We start from the raw sequence: 19,925 nt of genomic DNA on the forward strand, positions 1-19,925 counted from the left end.
CTATTTCCGGATCTGACGCCAATACGACGATTTCTGTGAAAATGTATTCAGTGATTCACCGTGGCAAACATCGGTGCACTCACGCAAGAAATTTTAAGCAGCAAACCAGCCAATGGATCAATGACGATCTATTACAATATATACAAATTCTTAATGGATATAAACATCGACTTGAGTACTGATTACTCGAGCATTAAGTAACGACTTAAGGAGGTGTCCTTAAAAATTATAACTGATTTCCAAGCCTATTTCATGGGCTGTGGTTTTCAATCGACGTGAAAGATCCAGCTCGTAATTCTTGACCGAAAGAAAAAACCAAAAAAGGATTAAATTATTATATAATTTTCTTCTCGATGAACTAAAAAAGAAAGGCAGAAAATAGTGCGAAATTAAACATTTTTGGCGGGTTTAAAGAAAAAATGTGTTTCATAAAAAGAAAAGATAAACTTTAAGGTGCTATAACGATTATTTAAATAAACTTTTTCTCGAACTTTTTTAATTCATCGAGAAGAAAGATATATAATAATTTAATCCTTTTTTGGTTTTTCCTTTCGGTCAACAATTACGAGCTGGATCTTTCACGCCGATTGAAAACTGCAGCCCGTGAAATAGGCTTAGAAATTTGTTATAATTTTTCTTTTTGCTTTAAAAAAAATTTCTTTGTATTCGTTAAATATATATAAAAGCATACCTAAAACTTCAATAACTTCATTTCTTTCTTTCCCTTTTAAAAAAAATCACAAAAAGACGCTGTTTTAGAACATTCTAATTCAGGACACCCCCTTAAGTATCAGATTAGTATAGTAAGTTTATCAGTCGATCGTGTGTCTCAATTGGTACCAAGTGTTTAGTGCTTCGTGTTAAGTAACAAATTTTCATGAAAATTGAGTGAAACGAACCTGTGGCAAACGTAAATCCGGTAATCACCTAACTTAATCCAAACCCAGTAATCTTAAAATGAACTTACATCTAACGAAAAGTTAGTTCATGTGAACTCAATAGTGGCTTTAAGTACCTCAAGTACCTATTACCTCAATAGCGAGGCATACCATTTTGAAGTTATCTGAAACCTAATTTAAACGTACTAATTGAGTACTAACTCAAATCTAACGCGAATGTAGTAGTTGAGTACGTACTTGATTTTGCGACTAACTAATGTAACCCAATCTAATAGTTGAGTACTCGACTAAACTTTAAACCTACAATATCAAAGCAAACTTAATAATTTCACTCATTTGCAGAGTGAAATTAACATCTAGTGCCTCAATCATGATAGTACAATACATCTGCATACTTAAACTGAACCACCCTAAGTTTGTTAATCCATTGCTCAATTTCAAAGAATATTTAAGTTGACCTTAAGTTAAGTCTACGTTAGATTTTCAAGTCAACTGGAAGCCATCTCAAATCTGGTAAATGAGTACTCAATCTTTTTAAAATTAATACCAACTATTCTAGAACTTAACATTTAGCCGATCGAACTTCCACTCAATACCTTCCTCCTAACGTTTACGTTGTAAATTTTCTTTTGCTCTCCAAAAGCAAAAAGAGGATTTGATTCAATTTCGATCGGCTGGAAAAGAGAACCGATCCCACGAGGATTGAATAGTAACGAAGGCGATGCGCAACGAGTCCAATGAGAGGGTAAAGTCGATCGAATCTCGTTAATTATCAGGAATTTGATAATTACTAGCCGTGACTGGTAATCGGTAGCCGTTTCGCCAGAATTGCGACTTTTCCATTTCCCGATCCAATGGATTCTTACTGGCAAATATGAATGAAGAACACCGAGTGAAATCCTTTAACCATCGTTATCAGCCAATAAAAATATTTGCACGATGAGATAAATGGAGTGTGAACTAGTTTGCAAATAATTACATCTAAATCGGCCGGTTACGTCATCGTAAAAAGTGAAAATGGAAGTGACGACGCGACGTGCGTCGAAGATGAATGAAAATGCATATGCATCGTCACGCGTCAAGTGCTCAATGAACGTCGTAACACTTATTGTTGAGTGATAAAACCACTACCAAGTTTCTAGCTCGCCTATGCAAACTATATTCGACGATGAACTCAATGATAAAATTGACAGCACGTCTTTAACCCTTTTGCGACTACCAATTGCTATACACAATGTCGATGGCTCGTTGCATAAATATCGTGTGTCCATTTTCAGCGTTCTGGAGAAAAACAATATTAATAATTTAATATTAACCCTTTGCACTGCGAATTTTATTTCAATTTCGTTAGCAGCACCTGCCAACGCTTTTAAGTGTTTTATTTGAAATTTACTTGAACTAAAAAATAAGACAATTTAAATAAATAAAGGAAGAGAGAAATTCACCTAAATGCCAGTTTTATCCACACTATTGTTGCATTTTGTAATTTTTAAATGTATAATTTATCTTGAAACAATTTCCAGGATGCAATCCTGGTGTTTTTCACAAAAGAAGATGGGACTGAAGGAATGTCGAGTGGGACTCGACAAAGAAACTCCTGAGATAAAAACTAAAAATTAAGACAATTTAAATAAAAATAGGAAGAAAGAAATTCACCTAAGTACCAGTTTTATCCACACTATTGTTGCATTTTGTAATTTTTAAATGTATGATTTATCTTGAAACAATTTCCAGGATGCAATCCTGGTGTTTTTCACAAAAGAAGATGGGACTGAAGGAATGTCGAGTGGGACTCGACAAAGAAACTCCTGAGATAAAAACTAAAAATTAAGACAATTTAAATAAAAATAGGAAGAAAGAAATTCACCTAAGTACCAGTTTTATCCACACTATTGTTGCATTTTGTAATTTTTAAATGTATAATTTATCTTGAAACAATTTCCAGGATACAATCCTGGTTTTTTTCACAAAAGAAGGTGGGACTGAAGGAATGTCGAGTGGGACTCGACAAAGAAGCTCCTGAGATAAAAACTAAAAATTAAGACAATTTAAATAAAAATAGGAAGAAAGAAATTCACCTAAGTACCAGTTTTATCCACACTATTGTTGCATTTTGTAATTTTTAAATGTATGATATATCTTCAAACAATTTTCAGGATGCAATCTTGGTGTTTTTCACAAAAGAAGGTGGGACTGAAGGAATGTCGAGTGGGACTCGACAAAGCAGCTCCTGAGATAAAAACTGATGTGGAATCACGCTCGACATAGAAGTGCAAATGGTTAAGATATTTATCTGAATATTGAGATATTTTATAATGAAATAAATACTATTGGATAATTCTATTTATCTTTATCAATGGTGTTACAAAATTAATTAGAGATTGTATATTGGTCGTTTTTACAGGCATACGTGAAATGACAAAGGTAGATCGTATGATAAGAGAAAATGTTATTTTTCCTAAACGTATGAAGCAGATGTGGCCATTTGAACAGCGTACAGATATAGCGAAGAACTATTTGCCGGATAGAAAATTTCCAATTGCACAGAAAATGCACGTACAATATTTGTGCAATCAAGTCATCGATACGTGTATTTATATTTCGACCTTAATTTGATAATAGGCATTGTGTGGTATGACAAACACTTTGCTTACTCCTACGAGCCAAGTGTTATCTAATAATTGATTTCACATATTTATTTCAACTTGAGATCTAACAATTCATAATTATCACAGATACTTCACTCGATGTAACGATACAAAGCAAAAATTGATATAGTTACGATGACTTAGTTGCAGTAAAAAAAATCATAATAAAAGTTACAATAAAATTGATTTAGTTATAATAAGTCTTAACCTTGAAGGGAAGTAACGCTTATTTTAATGAACTTTCTATTAGCAGTAGCCTAAACGTAGACTCTTGCTCTATTATATCAATTTATTCAATGATTAATGTAAATCCTGTAAATAACTTTCTATTCCACAGGCAAAGAAGTTAACGTCTTAAAGAAAAGTGACACTGAACTGGAAATAGCTTCTGTCGCGAAAAAGGTCAGTTAAATATTTTCTGAGCTGAAGATTTTCTTTCATCAATAGCTTATAGATCTGATTAATAGAAGAACTAGCGTTTTTTCTTTTTTTTTTTTTTTTTCAGTCATTTTAAAAATATCTGCGTTCAGACACGCTTCTGCAGTAAATCAGAGAAGCATTTCAACACCTGTAGCAACATTTTTAAATACGTATGTTACAGAAACAAGTCTTCTATCGTAAGTGTCCGTATTTACTATACAGAGTGGTCGGTAATTCATTATACAAATGAGGTCAGAAATTTTTTTTTTTAGAAACACGAGTTTGTAAATTTGCAAAGTATACGTACATTTGCCTAATTACTGGCTAGACAGCGGTAGATGATGATCGACAGAACGTTATTCTACGTGTGAAAATAAGTCGAAGAATGTGGAATTACGTTTTTTTTAAAGTAATTTTTAGCTAACGTATTCAAGCTCCATTTTGCCAAAAAACGAGATCTCAAACGACGAAATTTTATTCTTCATTTTCGATTTATTTAATCCTGTCGATTGCCTATTCTTATCCAGCCGAGAATCGGTCGAATTCACGTACACTTGAAAAAACTGTTCAAACTCGATTCCTTCAAAACTGAAGATTCCAATTCTTAATTTTCCTGCCATTTCGAGCCAAAGAATTTCTCTGAGCCTATTCGTGCAATAAATTGCCGTAATACACGCTTTCGAGTTCTGTCGAGTTACGAAGAATTCAATTGCGATTATCACGTAACGGAGGTGAACGTTCAACGATCAATTCGGCATGAGCCCTCGGTTTGACATTCTACTGTCCCACTTGAAACGATCAATGACTTAGTTTAACGAGCAGATATGCAAATTATTCGTAGCGTAGCAAATAAGCTGGACTGAATATTTTTGCAGAAAATATCCGACTCGGATAATACGAGAGCAAACGTTCAACTACTAGAAACCTCATTTTTTTTACCAAACTATCGTAAAATGATACCACTGATACAGGCACAGATTAATATCAAGCGATCTGGTTCGAAGGTTAGTCTTATCTTAATCGTTCTGCTTCGAGCTCGAAAAAAATCTATTCTTCTATTGATCATGATCTTTGCGTTCCGAGAAAACGGAATCTATTTTTCAACGAGATTGGCAAAAAGATTGTTCGAAGCGCGATTAAAGCACGGCGTGAAATAAATCGTAAGTTTAATAAATAAAAGTTGACGAGGAATTTGCGATGTTTGGATTTGGAATCCAGAAAATCGAAATAAATTCGGGGCATTTTTTTCTTTATTTGCACCGCGTGAAAGAATCGAACCAGACTGGCAACGTGGCTCTTGCATGGTTCATCGAGCCTCAAAGGTCTGATTTATGGTGGCTGATAAGCGAGAAATTTATTGATACCGCGATTTTCCCCTCCAAAAACGAGCAAAATTTCCACGTGCGTCGCCTCTAGGAATTCCTTCCACACTGACGTTCTTTCCAAACGTATCGTTTAGTATCGTTTGTTCGATAGAGAATCAAGCAGATAATCGAAAATATCGATTCGAAGAACACAAAGATTTAGGACTCTTCCTTATCTTGTGAGCTTCCAACGTTACTCGTAAGATAATCATTTTTTCTTTTTTTAATAAACCACGAAAAGATGATTAATAATTCAGAAACCGAAGAAGCTAGATTTACGTTTCAGCATTTTGCGAGGTTACTTTCCCAGATTTGATCTCACAAACACATCACGCGAATATTCTCATTATTCAATTCCAATAGGTTAGTTTCCATATTTCTATTACAAATATAATTTATACGCGCTTTTTTCTTCTCTTACGCGGCTGATATAGTCGGCGATAGAACAAAATTTAACGCACAGTTGTTCAAACATCGAAGACACGTAATTTTATATGCACCGATCTAACGGTATGTAAAAATTGTTAGGTTAGAATGCAGTATGGGAAGAAGAAGTTATGGTTAACTTCAGATAGATTCTAGAAAACTCTATAAACTGCAGCAAAATAGATAAAGGGAATTTTTGCTTTGACGAACGTCCGTGGCACAAACTGACGAGATTACGCCACAAACGTGCTTACACACAGTATCGTAAGTAAAAGAATATCACTAAAATGCGAAACTCTACACTCTACGACAGCAGAGCTCGTAGAAGCATGGCGGAAATAGAACAACAAGAATGTGTGATAAGCTTGGCTGATAAGTGACACAATAACGCCTACATTGTCGCAATCTTTTTCAAATTGTATTTATCGTGCAAGACAAATAATAAAATAATATAAAAGTTGCCACCAATATCAAACACATGATCTACATGATCTACAAGTATATAGGGTGAATCAATAACTAGTACTATCTGACATAACTCATTATCTGTTGGTTTTATCGAGAATCGTATTAATTGAATTATGTTGCATCTCGAGGGATGCAATTTTATATTTTCTAAGATATCCAGCTGACCACGGGTCTCATTAAAACGTTACTTTACAATGTATATTTTTTATAACGTTGGTCCATACAAATGGACTATTCTCAGCAAAAATGATATAACAACATGTTTTGTTTTATATTATTTTACCGAATTATGTATGATTCATTTGGTTCCAATAGAACCAAAGAGACAAAAAATGTTGCGCATCTAGTGTTGCCTTATAAAACGAAAGAAACTTTTGGGACGACCTAATGTCCCAAGAATCTCGATATCTCAGAAAATATAAGATGGAAAAAATAAAACTGCATCCTTTCAACGAATCTCTTGAAATTCAACGTAATTCCTTTCAAACGTTTTGAGATGAAACCAATATCAGGTAACGAGTTATCCTAGATACTTCTTATCGACTCACCCTGTATAGCAACAACAATGATAATAGGGATTTTTATGCATCTAGGGGAAATTTAAAGACGTAGAAATAAATAGAAAACAGATGATGTGCTAAAATGTATGAAATACCCAAATATAATACTTATATATGATATTTCATATAAATTTAGGTATCTCTATATAATGTAACATTATATAAAGTATATAATACTTGAAGCAATAATATCTAAGTAATTAAATCAATATCTAACGATTGAACACGTGAAACATTCGAGTTTCTTGATTCTGCCATAAGTTCTATACACTGGAATTTTTCTCGAAGAAAAGGTGTTCGATTATCCGCTTCCTCCTCACAACTTCAGAACGATTTCTAACACGGTAAACGAATCGTAGGACCCTTTGGCCATGATACAAAATTATTTTGATTTTGAATAAATACGAAAAAAAATTCATTATATCATTCTTTTAGTTGTCGTTGCAAAAATCATCACTACATCATTGCGGGAAAAAAATATAACACGAGGCAGGAATTTTCAAATGAAATTGTAAAACCTGTCATTTTGACTGGTGTAACAGTTCTAGTGTTGAAAGGTACTCTAACGCGAGCCACGCTCTCGAAGAACAAACCTCTCTACGATCCTAATCAGGCGCCATTCACGAACCTGGTACCTCGAGCACGCCTGATTAGGCGCTAGTGTGAACACGTTTGCCAACATCCAAGCGACTAGTGACTATTTCTCACGAATTTTCAAAACCGATTGCAATCGTTCAATTTTTATAGTAACATTTTGCTTATAACAGATAGTATACAGAGTGTGCGAGGATTTAGCAACCAGACTTTGTCAGTATATATTCTACGGATATAGTCAAAAGCAAAAAACAATGTATATACAAAGAGAGAGAGAGAGAGTCTTTTTAAACCTTAGAAAAAAGGACATGACGTGCAAACAGAATAATATTATACTTTGACCTCCAATATCGCCTTGAATTTTACGCCATTGGACTTCTACGTGCGGACGATGGGTAATTTTAGAAAAGGAAGTACATGCGCCGTTCACAGGCTAAAATAGTCAACTTTAATTTTTTGGAATTTTTAAAATTTGCTTGTCTTACGCAATTTCATTAATTTTCTCTACCTCTTGTTTCGTGAAATTAACGGATTTAGCAGACATTAGGAAGTTTGCTACGAGGAAAACATTTGTATTAAAGAGGCCACGATTAATATTAACGAGGAGATTATACTTCGTAATATCATTTTATAATCTTTTAACACTAACCTTATCCGAGCCGGTCAAATGAGCGATTTCAAAATTTAATTTAAAATCGTACTCGTCATTTCCTTTTGTTCGTCTAACTTTATGTAAATTCTTACATCAACAAAAATTGAGAAATTGATTAGTCAGATAATATAGAAATTTATGGTCATGATAATTTATGATAATATAAGGATGATCGTAATAATAGAAATAGGACAAAATGGATCATACATAATTCAATAAAGTAATATAAAACAAACAACGTTGTGCACTAAAACGAAAGAAAGTTTTGGAACAAAATAATATAGAACGCGTAATGACTACAACTAACGACAGATAATTTTGTCGGTGCGAATTCTTTCGCTCGATCGTGCGTGTGGCCCTCACGTTCAATTCCTTCGACGCGGTGTTTCTTCGCTTTTCTCATCTGCAGTACGGTCGTTTCGTAATTAACGACGATACCGGTGGACTCGTTATTTTTAATTCCCGTGGCTGCGTTCTAATTAAGATAAATCGAATCGAGTCGTGCGGTGTTGCGGCTCGTTTTCCCGCCTCGAGTGCGTTTCCGGGGCCTTTTTTGCGCCGAGGTTGCCACCACTGTCGCGACATATTCCAATCAAGTGGAGCGTAACACGTGCACACGCAGGGCTATATTCATTTGATTACCTTTTTAACATTAGAAATACCGGTTTTCTTATTTCTATTAAATTGCTAGCCCGTTAAGAAGCAAACAGTGAAATAATGTACAAGAGTTGCATGAATGCAACGTAATGTTATGGAACGCAAGTAAAGTAATTTACATATTGTTACGTGAAGATCAAGATTATTAGAATAACGGGTACAGTGGATAGAAAAAAATCCTTACGTATCGTTGCATTTATTACAACATTTGCGTATTAATTATAGAAACCTCTGATAATCATAGAATAGGAATCCCTCTCGATAAATGCACGGTCGTTATCCCCACCACTTATCCTCGACGCCGCAAAGCTCGTCGGCGCGCCACATTTGAATAGCGTAACATGATTCAATGTAAAATATCGCTGAGACAATGTACGTAGATACTGATTCAAAAATGGAACTTTCTTTATCTTTTACTTTTCTAAAATGAAACTTTCACCGACCGAATATTTTTCAGATTTTTTTTTATCAGAATGAGACCAGACACGACATAATTTAAATTATATTTAATTATTGATATGTATTTAATTATCATTTATTAAACAAGCAAATATGTTCCAAATTATATCGTGTTTGATGTAATTCGAATCAGAAGAATATAACAAACATGTTGGTAAAATTATCGATCGACTGGCAAAAAGAAGGATTACAAATGAACCGTTCTCTAAACGATGGCCTTTGATAGGCGAAAATAAAGAAAGCTGAGATTCGAGCAACGATAATCCAAACAATTACACGACGGTTATAAAAGTTTCTTCGATCGACAAGGAGCATCTGGTCCAACTTTTTAACGCCGGCATGACGTAAGATATTCTAAAAATGCGAAAATCCCGCAGAGACTGCCCCCGCGAAACTGTGCATCCCCAACTATAAACTAAGGCCGATCATAAATCCCACGAGCCGCGATTCGTTTCAAAGAGAATATTCTTTTTTATCTCCTGTTTTTCTGCACGATTCTAGAGAGTCCAGTTATTGATCTCGCTCACAGTGAAACTGGATCACCATGAAACCACAGCTGTTTCAATGTAAACGCGTAAAGAAATATTTCACAGATACAGATATTCAATGGATCTTCAAATCCAGCTGCGTGCGTGAATCACACGGCTGAAAAAAATCATCGAGAATGATTCGCGGAGGTTAATAATGGCTCGTGTCTCATATATTTAGAAATTATCTTTTCCACTTTTTTTCTGATATATTTAGAAATTATCGCAGTCGTAAAAATACTAGAATAGTAAGAAATACTTTCATACTAGCAAATTCCACGAATGTTGCGACCTACAACGTATTAAGTTGAGCGATAAGTTCGCTCAAATCTTCCGGAAAGAGCACGTCGAGTATCAGGTTGTCCCGAAAGTGTCTTTCATTTTATAAGGAAATAAGAGATGCACAAGATATCTTTGTTTTAATGCGAACGAAACGTATCTTACGAGAGCTAGAAGACGACTGAAGATAAAGACGACAACGTTTGACAGATTAAGTTCCATGTTTGTATGAACATCGCCAGATAAAGCAACTGCGTGCAGATAGCGAAAGACACTTTTGGGACAACCTAATATCATTACCTTCGTGTAAAATCTGCCTGTTAGAAGCTTATCTCGCTTCTTTACAAATATATGTCTTCGCGAAAAGATGCAAATACGTGCGAATAATTTTCGTAATTGGCACAAATCGGTAAAAGGCGAGCGAGTTTCTTACTCGACCCGATATCCATGAAAATTCGAAGAATTTCCCCTTGTTTTCCTTACGAGCCTCTCAATTTCTCCGATATTTTAATGTACCATCTTATTAGTGTCTTATTAGTGTAGATAATATTACTTTAATGACAATATTAGTTTGCGCACGACATCTTCTCTTTCATATTATTTCGTTCAATTACGTATGATCCATCTCGTTCCAATGGAACAAACTTAGAAGAGAATTAATTCGATAGCACAATATAAAACAACAAATCTTCTGCGTCTATCATTTCCTTATAAAACGAAAGAAGCTTTTGGGGCGAAGATTTACCTAATATTTATATTACCATCTACTAGACCCGATCTAAGAACAAACTTTATATGAAATATACGAAATAAAGTACGAAACAATATATTGTAGAGCGATGGTAAACGTCACGCTATAAATATACACCGCTCTTTTCATCAAACGTAGAAAGGATGGTGACCCACAGTGTCTGGCAGGATTTTAGGTCCGAGCATTTTCACGCTGCATTATTCAAGGTCCTATGAATTCGATATACCTGCCGATCCAAGTCACGGAGCTTAGCCCTTTCGAGATGGCCGTGACAAAACGCGCGCGTGCTAAGGAAGAAAATTCCCGGCAACAATAAGCCGCGGATCGTAGCGGTGAATCGGAAAGCAGCCGGCCCCCGACTGCACCTGATCTCTAATTTAAGATGTATCCACGATCGTGCACCCTGCCATCCTGCGAGAAACATAAAACCAAAGCCCTTTCACGTCGATGAAACTCCTGAAAAAAATACCGTGCATTTTAGCGGACGTTACGGATAAAGAGAAGTCTGAGGAATCTTGCGATTAAATTAGCGTCAGATTTGAAACAGATTCGAATAGCTCGAGCTTGCAACGATTTTATGTTTCTTTTACGACGATAAACGTAGAAATGTTACGGGGTTAGAGCGGGGAAAAATTCCTCCCACAACCTATATAACGTACTTGTATAATTACAGATAATAAATGGAAATCTGACGACAGATTAAAATTAGTATCAGGATATTAAAGCAGAAATAGGAAAAAATGTAAAACAGGATAGCAATACAGGTTTAGAAGAGGAATGTGGGATAATATGTGGCGGAATTCCGATAGGTGAGAACTGGAAATAATTGCTGTGTAGGTGATCAATAGACTGTGGATTTCTATGCAATTGCTGGATATTTGAAAGTGGAAAAATACACAGGGTGTACAGAGATGTATAAAATATATCAGTCTGATAGTTAAAATGCAGTTGTGCGACCAGTGTATAGGCAAGTTCGAAGCTTCGATTGAAGTTTCCAACTGTCGCGTACATTTCGATGTAAACGTAAAAATAAAAGAACTGATAAACAAAGAATATAGAAATTTCTATCGCGGTCTACGTAATTAAATGTCCCAATTAACTTTACCATGGCTTCCTGCCATCGGACAATTTCCTTCAAATTCTTACAATTTCCACGATGTTGAAAACAAAATCCAATAATTCCAATTGATCGCGGACTTATAAATGAAATTTTAATCAGCCAAAAATACAATTCCGGCGATAATCGCGAGAAAGCTATGGAAATCAGAGAAGAATGGTATCGAAGTGCAAGGGGATAGATCGATATCAAAGAATTTCTAGCGTCGAATATATTAAGAGAGACAGTTTCACCGCGTTATCAAGTTCGTTATAGAAAGATGATGCAACGTTTCTTCGACATCTTTGATAAAACGCCTTCGATACGGAAACACAGATGTGTGATTCGATCGACGTTCGTCGGATTGGTCTTATTAAAGAATGAATTACTGGCCTCGTTAATGGGAAGACGATGCACGTGCCCGAACCAGGGCAACTGCTAATTACTTCTCGTTCGAGTACGTCTATTATCAGGTTGCTTTCATTAAACGTATCCTGGTCCTGAATACTGTGCGACCAATGTCGCAGCTGTCTCATTATCTTCGGAGAGTAGGTGAGTAAGACCATCTTCTACACTTAAACACGATCTTATTAATTCAACGTGTTTTTTAATTTTAATTATCGTTCAACAATTTGCTGCACGATATTCCACGCATTCTAATAGATTTCTGTATTTAAATTGCTGACTATCTGTAGCGGCCAAGCAGTAGTTTGGAAAATTCGTAGTGTTTTTACTGCCTCGTTTGTTTTATCTTCGTCCGTATACATCGTATATGCATTAGGTGATACTTTTTACGAGAACCATTTATTACGTGCTCTTGCTATTATTGTTTCTAATTCGACAGATGGAGGTGTAGAGAATGTTATAAACACATTTCTAGAATAAAAGGTAGAGAGTGCGCCGTGAAAAAAGCCAAAAAAGTAACAACATATTGTGATTTGTCTAACATGTTTTAAAAAATTGCATGAAAAAAGGAAACAATTATGTTAAGTTTATAATATTGAATTGTTATGTTTTTACTATTGTATGTCTGCTTATAACGTTGAGATAAAATAATTAAACCTATTCTGTGAAATACATGTGTGACCCATCGCAATGGCCCACGAGACAGACCCGCCTATGGTGCACGCCGCCTCACGGGACAGACACGCGTGAACCGCCGATGGCTCACGCCGGCGTCAACGTGTTAAAAGAGAGAAATCGAAAATAGATCGGTAGGAACGATATGTTTTCCCAATAAGAGAAAGAGAAAAATAGATAAAAAAACTCATCAGAAGGTTACCTTGTCTTATCCACACTCCGATCTTCGCAAAACATTTGCTTCTTGTTACTTCGAGAAGCTGCGAAAATTGGGACGAATCGCGCGACTCACAGTTCGAACGAGCTAAATTCCATCTTTATATTCGTCGTTAGAAATTACGAAGTAACTGGATTACCTAACATTATTTGCCATCTAACGGCCAACAAGATCTTATTAGTTTGCATTCAGTATCGCGTGCAAGTCTCTTTGAAGCGAGACAAATTACGTCAACGATGCCAAACTTCCTAATTTGCTCACTCTGTTAAGATCTGACACTTATAGAATGGGTAATAATGGACCCACTTCTGAGGAGGGCACTTCTAAGGAAAAGGTCTCGCTAGAATGAAGCCTGCTTTCAGAGACACGTTGGCAACGTTGCTTCGGGGTCGCAGAAATAATACGGGAACCGTGTCACAAGTGGTTAAACAAAGGGGCAACGTGTAAGATACGTGGTATACGTGCGATTCGACGTCTCGGAGCGATTCCGTGCTAGGAATAGTTAACTTCGGTGTACAGGACTACTGTACTCTTCCCTTCGACTTCTTTTCATACACTCAGACAGACCAATCTAGCTGTGAGTTGCTCGTGTGCCGATTTCCGCCGATGATCTGACTTCTCACGCAGCTAGGAGAAAAGCCAATTCCGAGAATTAGTAGATTAGGTCTGGGCTAAATTTGAATTAGATTTAAGCCGAGTCCTGCCACGCTAAGAGGAGTGGCAACTTGAACTTTGCCAGGCTAGATCTGTTCTATTTATACATTACATCTAAATTGAATTCGATAGGCTTAAGCTGAATTAAGCATAGCTGCCATTTGGTACAACAACTTGAATTTTCCTAAATTCGCTAATCTCAGCCAGGATCTCTCTTCTCGTTAAGAGTAACGATTAGAGCTCCTTTAACACGACTATGGAGAAAGAAGCAGTTGATGGCGAATCGATACAAACTTTTACAGCTTCAACCATTGGTATTTTTACGAGCTTCTAATCCAATGGATGCTTTCGCTGTTTCGACTGTTTCGATAGAATCGTTTTGTACGACGGTTTATCAACTGATAACGTCGATAAATCGTCACGTAACAAGTAGCACGTTGTACGTCACATTTTTACAATTCTACAATTTATGCGTCACGGTATGGCTCGGAGTTAATAACTTTGGCAAAGAATGCGCGTGTTTTTGAACGAAGCTGTAGATTGCAGATCTGACGCGTCCGAGATTATACAGAAGAGGGTCGAATGGACCAGTTGCAATACGCATCTGACCAGGTCCACTCTTCCTTTTCGTTCGAGCCCTTGCCAGACACGGGCGCACGCGATGTTGGAAACCAGTTTCACCCGCCCACACGTTCCAGAACGCGAGTACTCTGACGTCTCTCCCCTTTCTTCCCGGCGTGACATCGAATCTTAATACCCGACCGGACACGCGTTCTGAGACCTCTTTGTCCCCACCGTTCTTTACGACTCACGCAGGAGAAAACAAGAACAATCCAACCACCTCGCCACGAACCATTGCGATTTGTCCGCCGCTACGCGAGCTTAATCCATTTCTACACTATAGTTACCTGTTCTCTATTCTCTGCCTTTCGTGACTGTGCAATTGCAGATTTTTTCGTTCGTCTATTTTATTACCTTTCGATATATTTTATAAATTTATTCCGGAATTGCGCAATGGAATTTTTTAACTCCCAGCATTCTACGTGTTACTTCTCTGCGCCTCTTGTAGATCTTTTTCGACACTATGCAGAGGGAATTGATCTTAAGATTGTTTAAGTCTGTGCATTTTACACGTTACTTTTCTACACGTTTCATAGATTTTTTTCGGACTTGTACAATAGCAATTTATGTACAATTTTGTAGATCGTCGTTTTTCAAGTGAGAGCCACAGGGGAGCAACGAGTATAAGCTTTTGTATAAAGCAGTGATTCTAAGATTTGGTGCTGTGTATATAGCAGGTACTCGTCATGTAGTTTTTTCAAAACGTTGTGTACTTGATCGACGTAACCTCCGCAATTTCCGTGATTCACTGGACTGTCCCGATGATTAACTGCTATCGATGTTGCATTTCCCGAAGAATTAATTCTCAGAACGAAGCTATCGGTTTCTTCGAAGTCAATCTATAGATTAGAAGATTATCCAAGTGAGACAGGAAATGCCAGTGCTAAATTTATCGCAACATTATTTTTTAACAACTTTATATTTCTTTTGCAAATTTACGTTTCGTACAATTTTTTCCCGAACTTGGACTATTCGCGCGAATATTCCGATCGCTCGTTACAACGCGATATACTTTCGATATCTTTATCGTAAACTTTCATAACGCTGATTTCCTCTTCCTTAACATCTTCGACGGTGCATGATGGAAGAACATTTCACGAGCAAATTAAAAATTGACGAAACCACATTTCACGTACGTCGAGCTAACATAAGATGAAGAGTACGAAAGGCTGAAGATAGTCCTGGTTTGCGAATTTCTGTAGCTGACAATCGAAGCGAAGCCAGCAATTGCCCGGGAAATCCTTGGCGAGATCGACTCGTTCCATAAATTCCGACGGGCTGGACCGGGTCGCAAATCCACGAGAAATTCGAAAAACGAGCTGAAGCAACCAATGCGGAAACGGATCGATACGGTGGGCCGGTGAAAGGGACGCGCAAACACGTTATTTACCAGTGCATGCGTACCAGATGCACCAAAGCCTCGGGGATCCTACCTGTCCGGGCGTCGAAGTTACTTCATTCGGGGCTGGTAGCCACACCACACAGCCTACTTTCGATCTTCTAATTCTTACTACAAGCAAAATCCAAATGGTACGATCGTCTTTCACATATTTACAAACTGCTGGAAAACACTTGTCATTCTACTTATGGGTGAAACGTTTTTCGAATAACCGACGAACTTTCAGGAAGATTCGAATCTACCTGTGGGTCGATCACGAGTTCTAAACGAAATTTTACGCTTCATATTTTTCGGCAACTCCTTTCATCGCAGAAAGTTTCCATTGTTTCACAGAATGAGTAAATATCGACAAGTGTTCCAGAAACTTTTCAAAATCTTTGCCAGCCAAAAGATCAATGACCCGATCCACGTAAAGGTACGTTTACACGACGATAATTTCTCCCTCGATTCAGTTTCTACAAGAGCATTTTATACACTGTGTTATACTGCATCAGAATTTTATCAATCCGTATCGATAGCTACTGCTACTCGAAGCTTTAATTTAGAAGCTCGCTATAACGCACGGGCTACTACCAGCCAAACTCACCTACACCATGGATGTAATATATATATATATTTGACGGGGAAAGCTAACAAACCGGCGATTATGAGGAGGTTGATAGCCCGACTAGGATTACGCGAAAAATCGATTAAACAGCCGATGAGTCGAGACTCGTTTCGGGGCTGTTCCACCAGACGAGAACACTTGCGACACCATAACTTTTCCATCAGATATAAAATCGAGTCGTTCGATTGCGAAACGAACCTTGAAATGAAAGCAATCGCGTCATACGAATGGCGAACAATCCTCGTCTCTTGTATCCGTTCGTTCAGATAAAAAAGACTGTTAGGTGAATAACAATCGTGGGAGTGCCTCTTCTTCAGGTGATATCCCACTAACTATTCATTTCATTGTACAGTGCTGGACTTTGGCTGAGTCTACAGTTTGCCTATGAAACGATAATTGATGGATAAACTGGCTGAGTTTACTTCGAGACATGAGAAATTCATCCTAGTAATTTTCATCGAGATGAAGTCATCTTATTAATTCGCTATTGTTTCCAGAAGACCATAGACGTCATGACTTGGTGGAATCATAAAGCAACTGTGCTTCGAACCATAATTTTCGCCTAAAAACGTACAAGTGGGTCATCGGTGTCTGTGTGGACGTAGTCGATCGATCAAAGTAATCTGAACGATCTTTCCGATCTTCTAGGAAAGCAGATGATCCAGATGAAGACACCTGGTTGGCACGATGATGCACCAGTGATTTCAGTGAATCATAGAGCTATTGAAAGAGAAACCTAGACTTTGATGCAAATGATAGACCAAGCTGTAAAATTAAGAGAAGTAGGTCAAAGACTGGATCTAGCCAAATGCGAGATATGACATTATGCATCGTTCTAAATACTATTCTACTAATTTCTAATTTATCGCGCCTGAATCATATCCTATTATACGTTGCTCTGTTAGAAACAGAGTCAATTGATCTCTGAGCATCGTTGCTGGAATAAAAAATCATTCGTACATTGACGCTAGCGAGAGTCAAGACCAACATTAAGAGACGGATCTGTGACTCAAGCTTGTCAATAGAAAAATTCACGCTCAAGTGGGAAAAGCTGGCGTTTTAATTGTTTCGTCGCCAGCTGATCGAATTAATTAAAGGCAACGCAATTCACGTCCTCCTTATTGACTCGAGTGAACGTTTAGGTTGCTGTTCGAGTGGTACTTGTCTACGTTTATACAGGCTGAGCTTTCAGATGACTAGAACACTGACAGGCCGTTTCTTCGAGTCTTAAAACAGACTATTGGCAGGCAATCTTCTCGATATTAATGATGCTTCGAACAGAGTGATCTAACAATAAATCAGATCCATTGACACGAGAAAAGATTAAAGGCTTGCTTGCTTCTTAGAATAAAACCTAATCTACAACTAGGCTGAATCACGCGCTATATTACGAAGATTCGTAACTTTTCCACGATCAAAGGACTGACCAATTCCGATATATATTTCTAATGAAAAAAAGCTGCCACGTAAGAACATTAACCAGAAGTTTGCAATCGCTTTTTTGAACTGACACCAAGTGTTATCTCTTGATTAAGACTAAACCAGTTCCCCCCACCTCAAACTGCATACCAATTCTAGCTTAATAGAATGTACTCAAATATTTTTATGTTTTACTTTATCACCAACAAACTGCAAAAATAAATCAAGAACCATTTAAATCTAACGAAATAACATTATGCAAGCAATATATTTTCCATGGAGCTATAACCAAATTTGTCCAGTTACAAGGCTATTGTGTCTAGCTCAACCCAATCATCTCACTGACTTAAGCAATCTATTGCTAAAATTGCAAGAATTGACCAAGAATTTTTTTATTTAAATCTAACGCAATAACATTATCCAAGTAATATATGTTCCATGGAGCCATAACCAAATTTGTCCAGTTACAAGGCTATTGTGTCTAGTTTAATCCGATCATCTCACTGACTCAAGCAATGTATTGCTAAACTTGCAAGAATTGTCCAAGAATTTTTCTATTTAAATCTAACGTAATAACATTATGCAAGCAATATATTTTCCATGGAGCCATAACCAAATTTGTCCAGTTACAAGGCTATTGTGTCTAGCTCAACCCAATCATCTCACTGACTTAAGCAATCTACTACTCAAACTACAAGAATTGTCCAAGAATTTTTCTATTTGAATCTAACGAAATAACATTATGCAAGCAATATATCTTTCATGGAGCCATAACCAAATTTGTCCAGTTACAAGGCTATTGTGTCTAGCCTAATCCGATCATCTCACTGACTCAAATAATCTATTACCCAAATTGTAAGAATAAAGCAAGTGGGATTTAAATCTAATGCAGTAATATTGTGCAAGGAATCTATTTCCGTAATTGGAAATCTTTAAAGAGGTGTCATTTCTTTTGGAACCACGTGTAAATGCGGTCAGTGAAATCGGCTGTGTGAATCGACTCGCGTGAAGTAGTCGGTCCCTTCTGGCGATAAGGCATTCGAGCTTGCACTCGTCGCGAGGCACTTGAGAGCGCCGGTACTCAGGGACAAGCGGTACTTGCACGCTCCTTCGAGAACTCGAAACGAGGCTGGCAATGAGAAATCGATCCCGCAGTCGCCGTACCTAAAAATCCTACCCCCTCCTGCCACTCTACCGGCTTTAATGCGATTTCTGTGACACTGTAAATAACTAAATCTCAGGCAAGACCTTGTACCCTGGCCAACAAGCGTCCCGAACACTAAATTCTTTAAATCTTGGATTTGCTCGAGTGTCGCCAACCTTTTGCGTCTCTTCTCGAGTCTTCTAGCTACGTCTTTGCACTTTATACGGTTTAAAGCCTTTTTTCTTTTTTCTTTTTTTTTTTTAAGAAGAATCGAATTCTCATGGATTTCCTAATATTAGACGCCAAGTATTGGAGTTGGGATTTCTAAACTTAAATAAAGATCCTGTCAAGATCGCAGACTTCGCGATCGATCGAAGCTTTCCGGATGCTTCGAGCCGGACTTCGTAACTTACGACGTGTTTAAGAAGAATCGAAACGTTATACATTGTCCAATTTTAGATTTCCCGAAGCACGAGGAATCTTCTGAGATTGGTAACAAGTCTTGCCGGTGTCCTAGATTTTGGAAATTAGAAAATAGAAGAAGAAGAACGAAGCGCTATGAGTTAATCCATCTTATCCAAGAATAAACGTGCATTGTATTTTATCGAACGTTCTCGCTCTTGGAATATATGAAAGGCCTATGTATTCCAGGAATTCCTTCATGCTAGATTTTATAATTTCAAATTGCCGAGCAATGTGATTGCTATATTTATGTCGGCGACAGCTGCAAAAAACTAAAGGAAATAGAGTTTGCACGATAACTAACAATTTATCATACACCATTAAGCAATGGTGGTTTCCTTCGGACTATCTTTCCTTTTTTTTCTTTTTTTTCTTTACAGCTTCATAGCAATTTGCACAAGGTCAAATCCATTATTAGGCTGTTCTTCGGTAGACTAGACAACTATTCTGATAAAAACTCCAGCGCCGATTCGCATCATGCACAATACCGATTCAAGGAAATTAACAATTAGATAATAAACT

At 37.1% G+C, this 19,925-nt stretch overlaps 1 protein-coding gene and 1 long non-coding RNA gene across 16 annotated transcripts in view; one reads left to right on the forward strand and one right to left on the reverse strand.

The window, feature by feature from the left end:
- Positions 1-19,925, reverse strand: part of LOC100651429 (basement membrane-specific heparan sulfate proteoglycan core protein) — a 187,652-nt gene that overhangs the window by 159,233 nt on the left and 8,494 nt on the right. The window lies entirely within an intron of this gene.
- On the forward strand, positions 2,266-5,221 carry LOC125386565. Its single transcript, XR_007226836.1, has 3 exons — positions 2,266-3,178; positions 3,304-3,949; positions 4,053-5,221. It is a non-coding gene; the product is annotated as an uncharacterized LOC125386565 (long non-coding RNA).

The sequence above is a fragment of the Bombus terrestris genome, chromosome 16 (genome assembly GCF_910591885.1).
Source record: "Bombus terrestris chromosome 16, iyBomTerr1.2, whole genome shotgun sequence".
NCBI lineage: Eukaryota > Metazoa > Arthropoda > Insecta > Hymenoptera > Apidae > Bombus > Bombus terrestris.